Source organism: Rattus norvegicus, chromosome Y (genome assembly GCF_021556685.1).
Source record: "Rattus norvegicus strain SHRSP/BbbUtx chromosome Y, alternate assembly SHRSP_T2T, whole genome shotgun sequence".
In the NCBI taxonomy this organism is placed as follows: domain Eukaryota; kingdom Metazoa; phylum Chordata; class Mammalia; order Rodentia; family Muridae; genus Rattus; species Rattus norvegicus.
Window position 1 is genome coordinate 75,231,930 of NC_141555.1, and position 7,491 is coordinate 75,239,420.

Sequence of the window (7,491 nt, forward strand, 5' to 3'; positions counted from 1 at the left end):
GCCTGTTTGAGTATACATACATACATACATGTATATCTTTGACAATTCAAATATAATAAGACCAGAGAAAGTAGTTATTGATAATTTATGGACACTGAATTTTTGTATATGCTGTATATGTAACCTTGAAAATATGTACTGTATATTTTTTCAAAAGCATTGTTTAAATATGTATACTACATGAAGCACACTAATTGCAGTTTTAGCCTTTTCCACACTAATTTTATCTCTTTAGATGTCTAGAAAGAAATACACGGAAGCATGAATCATCTCTTAACTCCAAATGTAGGTAGACTCTATGATATATTTTGCTTTTTTACATGATTGCTCACCTTTAGTTCATAAATTATATATTTAATTTGCTCTATTTATGTTACAAAGGTGTGGCACATTGCTTTTGTAATGTGTGGCACATTGTATATATGTATTCATTGATAAATTCCTTCTTTCAACAAACATTAAGAATAAATGATTTATAAACATTATTACAAAATCTAAGATCATTCAGTTTCTTCCATATTCAAATACCAAAATGCATAAATATAGAAAGAATTTCCTGATTTTGACTATTAACAGAAATATTTGATGTACCATTCCTATAAACAAATTTTGATATATCCATTAAAATTTCTTCAATGAGTAGTTTAAATATTAATGAAGGTAAGTATAGACATATTGTTAGTATATTTGAATCACAAATGATGTCAGTATTTTACATAGCCAAATATGCATAAACATGTAATTTTACACCTGAATTCCATAAACGTGCATTTATATATTTCCACTCATAATCAGCTGGGTCCAACTTACACGCATTCTCACAATTATACTCTTACACACACACATATGCATTCATTCTTGTAATTACATATTTAAACAGACATCCTTACTTTCATATGCATAGGGAGCAAGAGACCAAGCACCAGTGCAGAATGATGAGGTCCAATCTTTATAACATAAAGAAAAAAATCACTTCGACCCTTTTAGTGCTAAGTGAATTAAACCCTAGTGTGTAAGAGAAAAGCCTTGTTCCTTTTGATAAGAGTAAGCATGCATTGCTATTAAGAAATGACCTGTTCTGTCCCATGGTAAGGAGAAACCTGCCTGCACCTTCTGTTCTTTCCAGCTTCTTCTCTTTTCCTCTTCTCCTCTGCATTCTGTAGATTGCCCTCTTATGTTACTTATAGTATCTACATTATTCCTCTCTACATTTCTTCTCAGCCCAGATATTTTTGGCTCAGTTCTACTAAGCTCAGTTCTCCTTAACTCAAAGCTGACTTTTCAGCTCTGTCCATCTACAGGTCAGTCCACCTGTCTCTGTCCTTCCAGTTCAGTCCTTCTCTCTCAGTCCTTCTGTGTGACTTCTCTTTCTCCTCAGAACTTAAACATCTTTAAGAATATATGATCCCATATTACAATGTTCATCACAAGTTCATATGAAAGGTCAAGCATAAATTGAAACATAATTTACAACCGAGAATTTTTACATCAATATCCATCAAGAGTAATTATCTGGCGAAACATTCATCACCTGTGTCAGCTCCACAGGCTCACTGAAGATCCAAAACCATAGTTGTTAGTGATGTTATATATAGATAAACCCAGTTAATATCTTATATTAACTGTCCTTGCACCTGCAACAAATCGTTTGTTTTCTTTTTATGACTCTTGATAACTGTATTGCAACATCATGGAATGTGTTCTTAGTAGGAGAAAGTCTGTTTACTATCTCAGAAAAATTAACTGTTGACACCAGGGACACCGGCAGAATTGTCACTGCAATTTTGACTATTAGAAAGGGACTTATACGGGTTCGGGGTTTAGCTCAGTGGTAGAGCACTTGCCTAGCGAGCGAAAGGCCCTGGGTTCAGTCCCAGCTCTGAAAAAAAGAAAAAGAAAAAAAAATAAAGAGACTTATAGCAGTCCCACTATAATAGAGATTAATAACCATTGATATAATTTTAGGAATTATTGTAGAATCATTATTAAGACTAAAGAATTCATCTATTTGCCTGTATAGTATCACTACGGGACAGTAAAACTTCGTATGACTGCAGAGATCTGCTCCAAAGGGGTGTGCTATTACTCAATGATTGTTATATATGTCTAATAATAACAACAAGAATAGCATTTAATAGCGTAAACTTTCCCAAAATGAATCCCTTACAACTTTGCTTAATAAGGGAGAACCAGTTGTAGATTATAAAATAATCCGAAGCTGTGTATCTCAGGATGATCACCTGCTAGTTATTAGCCTGTCCTGTTATGGGTCCTGACACTTTCTTCTCAGTCTTACATGGTACCTTCTCAAAAACTGACAATCTGATCCATCATAAAACAGGCCTCAAGAGATACAAGAAGTTTGAATTAATCCCATGCATCCTATGAGATCACTACAGACTAAGAATGGTATTCAATAACAACAAAAACAACCATAGTCCCACATATACATGGTAGCTGAAGAATGATTTACTCGATGAGAACTTGTTCAAGGAAGAAATAAAGAAAAAAAATTAAAGACATTTCAGATTTTAATGAAAATGAAGGCATAACTTGGGAACACAAAAAAGCAATGCAAGAGGAAAACTCATAGCTCTGAGAGCCTCCACAAACAAACAGAAGCTATGATACACTAGCAGTTTGATAGAACACCTGAAATCTCAGAACCAATAAAAATCCAAAGACTAGACAGCAGGAAATAATCAAACTCAGGACTGAAATCAACCAAGTAGAAATGAAAGGAATTATATAAAGAATCAACAAAACCAGGAGCTGGCTCTTCGAAAAATCCAGAAATAGGTAAATCCCTTATATTCAAATTAAAAATAACAAAATCAGAAATGAAATAGAGATATAACCAAAGAAAGTGAGGAAACTCAAAAAATTATCAGATCCTTCTATAAAAGCCTATACTTAACAAGTGGGAATGTAAGGATTCAATGGATAAATTTCTAGAGAGATATAAGGTACCAAAGTTGAATCAGAATCAGATAAACCACCTAATTTCTCCCATAACTTGTAAAGTAGTAGAAGCAGTCATTAAATGTCTCCCAACCAAAAGATCCTAGGACCAGAAAGGATTAGTAAGGAATTCTCTCAGACCTTCATAGAATACCTAATACCAATATTCTCCAAACTATTCCACAAACTTGAAATAGAAGGAACACTACACAATTCCTTCTCTGATGCCACAATTATGCTTACAACTAAAGCAAACAAAGACCCAAAAAAGAAAGAGAATTTCAGACCAATTTATTCATGAATATCCCTGCAAAAATTCTCAGTAAATTTCTTGCAAGTCAAATCCAAGAACACATGAAAACAATGATCCATCATGATCAAGTAGGCTTCATCCCAGAGATACAGGGATGGTTCCATATACAGAACCTGATCACTAATCAAACTAATCCCACTATAAAAACAAATTCAAAGAAAACAAAACAAGCAATCATTTCATTAGATGCTGAGAAAGCATTTTACAGAACGTAGCCCTTCATGTTACAAGTCTTGGAAAGATCAGAAATTCAAGGACCATACTGAACTCAATAAAAGCAATATACAGCAAACCAGAGGCCAATATCAAACTAAATGGAGAAAAACTTAATGCAATCCCACTACAATCAGGAACTAGACAATGATAACCACTCTCTCCCTACCTTTTCAATATAGTATTCAAAGCCCTAGCCAGAGTAAACAGAAAACAAATGGATGTAAAGGGATACATATTGCAAAGGAAATTTTCAAAATGTCACTATATGCATATGTTGTGACCCGACAATTTCCACCAGTGAATTTCTAAGCAGATAAACAGCTATAGCAGAGTGGAAGAGTTTAAAATTGATTCAAACAAATCAGTATCCTGCCTCTGCTCAAAAGAGAAATAGGCTGAGAAAGAAATTACAGAAATGACACCCTTGACAATAGTGAAAAAGCTTATAAAATACCTCTGTGTGACTCTAACCAAGCAAATGAAAGATATACATGACAAGAACACAACTGTCTGAAAAAAATAAATTGAAGAAGATCTCAGAAATTAGAAAGATCTCCCATGTTCATGTATTGGCAGGTTTAATATTGTAAAAATGGCCATCTTGCCAAAAGCAACCTACAGATTCAATGCAATCTCCATCAACATTACAACTGATTTCTTCACAGACATAAAAATGGCAGTTTGCAAATTTATATGGAATAAAAAAAAATCCCAGGATAGAGAAAACTATTCTTAAAAATAAAATCATTTGGGGAAATCGCCATCCCTGAGCTCAAGTTGTATTACAGAGCAATGGTGAGGAAAAACTGTATTGTATTGGTATTGAGACAGTCAGGTATAACAATGGAATAGAATGTAAGACCCAAAAATGAACCCACACAGCTATGGCCACTTGATAATTAACAAAGGATCTAAAACCATACAGTGGAAAAAAAAGATAGCATTTTTTAAAAATTGTGCTGTTTCAACTGAAGGGCAGAAGGTAGAGGAATGCAAATCAATCCATTCTTATCTCCTTGTATAAAGCTCAAGTAAACTGGGTTAAAGAACTCCACATAAAACCAGATACACTGAAACTAATTGATGAAAAGCAGGGGAAAGCCTCAAACAGATTGGTACTGGGGAAAATTTCCTCAATAGAACACCGAAGGCTTTTGTTCTAAGATCAAAAATTGAAAAATGAAACTTCATAAAATTTCAAAGTTTCTCTAAGACAAAGAACACTGTTATTACTTCCATACAGCAACTAACAGATTGGGAAAAGATCTTTACCAATCCTATATCCGATGGAGTGCTAATATCCAATATATACAAAAAACTCAATAAGCTATCCTCCGGAGAATCAAATAACCCTAATTTAATACTGGGCTACAGTTCTAAACAAAAATTCTCAACTGATGAATATTGAATGGATGAGAAGCACCTAAAAATGTTCAACATCCTTACTCATTGGGGAAATGCAAATCAAAACAATCCTGAAATTCTACCTCATACCAGTCAGAATGGCTAAGTCAAAAAAGTCAGGTGACAACAGTCTCTGTCAAGGATGTGGAGAGAAAGGAACACTCTTTCACTGTGGAAATTACAAGCTCTTAAAATCACCCTGGAATCCAGGCTGGAGCTTCTTCAGAAAATTGAACATAGTATTTACTACCTGAGGATCCAGCTGTACCATTGGATGGCATATACCCAAAACTTGCTCCAACCTACAACAAGGACACGTGCTCCACTATGTTCAGAGCAGCCTTATTTATAACAGACAGAAGCTGGAAAGAACCCAGATGTCCCTCAAAAGAGGAACAGATTGATATAATGTGTACATTTACACAATGGTGTGGTATGCAGCTATTAAAAAGAATGACTTCATGAAATTCATAGGGAAATGGAAGAAACTAGAAAATATAATCCTGAGTGACATAACAAAAACACAAATAAATGCACATAGCATGCCCTCACTAGTAAGTGAATATTAGCCCAAGAGCTCATAATATCCACCATAAACTCATATGCACTCTGAAGCTTAACAAGAAAGGACAAAGGGGGATTGCTTCATTAACAATTAGAAGGGGGAAGAAAATTTTCATGGGAGTCAGATGGAGGAATCACCCTGTGTGAGAGAGGGGAGTGAAATAGAAAAATAGGAGATCAGGATAAGATGTTGGAAGAAACAGGGAAAAAAACAGAGGACCAGGAAAATTAGTATAGAGAGAAGGAACAGTTGAGGATGGGGGTAACCTCTAGGATAAACCAGATACTAGGAATGCGACAGGTTCCCTGGACCCAATACTGATGACATTGGCCAACATCAACAATAACACTGAAATTAACCTGAAGACACCACCTCCAGTAGATAGACATGGCCCCCAGTGTAAGGATGGGACCACTCACCCATCTCAAATATGTTCAGAGTTATCCTGTCTAATGGAAATGCAGAGGGGAAAGTGGGGCAGAGGCTGAAAGAAAGGCCATCCAGAGATCTGCAGACACCAACCTGGACACTGTTGCTGCTGCTGATATGTGCTTGCAAACAGGAGTCTGATATGCCTGTCCTCTGAGAGGCTTTGCCAACACCTGACTGAGACAGATGCAGATATTCACAGCTAACCATTGAACTGAACCTAGAGATCCCAATGGAAGATGTAGGGGAAGGGCTGAAGGGGCTGAAGGGGATTGTTATTAGAGATAGAACAACGATATCAATTAACCAGACCCCTCAGGGAACCCATGGACCTAACCACCAACCATTGAATATACATGTTCTGGTACCCTACAAATGTAGCAGAGAATTGCCTCATCTCACATCAGTGGAAGGAAAGCAGTTGGTCCTTAGTAGCTTGATGTCCCAGAGAAGAGCGAATCTAGAGGGGTGAGGTAAGAACGACTGGGGGTGTTGGGGACGCACGCTCTTAGAGACAAAGAGGAAGAGTATGTGGTGGTGGGGATTATAGAGGCGGACCGGAAAGGGGGCAATATTTGAAATGCAAAGAAATACAATTGTTAATAATAGTAATAATAAAGGCAACTGCATACGATATCAAGACATATTTAGAATTTCAATATATGTGATTAGAGAAAATACTTTCCATTGTGTAGCATACTCAATATTTCAAAAATATCATCACGGAAAGAATATTAAGAGCTTTGGGACAAGAAAAAATAGTGATACATCAAGGCAGAAGCATCACAGTAATATCTGGAACTCAAATGGAATTCTAATATCAATCCCATGCATTCAATGCTCTATACAAATCCTATCACATGTTCATTCCCTAAAAAAATCCACCAGTGATTTTCTAGTCCCTGCAGTCTCTGAGGATCAAGGGTCTGGATCAACCTTTCCCATTCGGTTATGAGGCTCCAAGACACATCACTGCACCACAGATGGCCTCTGGTTAGAGGGATCTACCGTGTTGTAAGTGTCGCTTGACCGCACAGTGTCCTAAGCACCCCTTGCCCTTTCCATTCATGTTGCTCCTTCCCGAATCCCTTGTCTTGGCCCCTGACAGTGGGCACAATAGCAGATAGCACTCTGGACACAAAGGAAGAGATTCGACAGGGTTCCTCCTCATTCAGAAAGCTTGGATGATCGCCCCGCAACTACAAGCAGAAATGACAAGTGAAGCAGCTCCTGACTGCCTGGTGCAGAACTCGCTACTGCCCCATGCAGACCTCGCTACTTCCCTGTGCAAACTCGAGGACAGCTCCTCTCGAGCTTTGGATGTTTCCTGAGATCAATGGTCACTCGAGATTTCCCTGCTTTGCCTTCCGGACTTGTCCACAGTTCTCGGAAGATAGAGAGACATACTCAAAGGATACAGCTCAACTGATGCTTACCATGACTCACCACTGGCAAGTACATTCACTGCCCCTTCACATGGTAGTAGCCCATTCGACATTTCTTGTTCAATTTCCTTAAAGACTAAACGACCAGATGTGAGGAGAGAGACCAGCGACCCTCATCCCGGACTTCACCCTCTGACCATGCATCAACGATTTCTCAG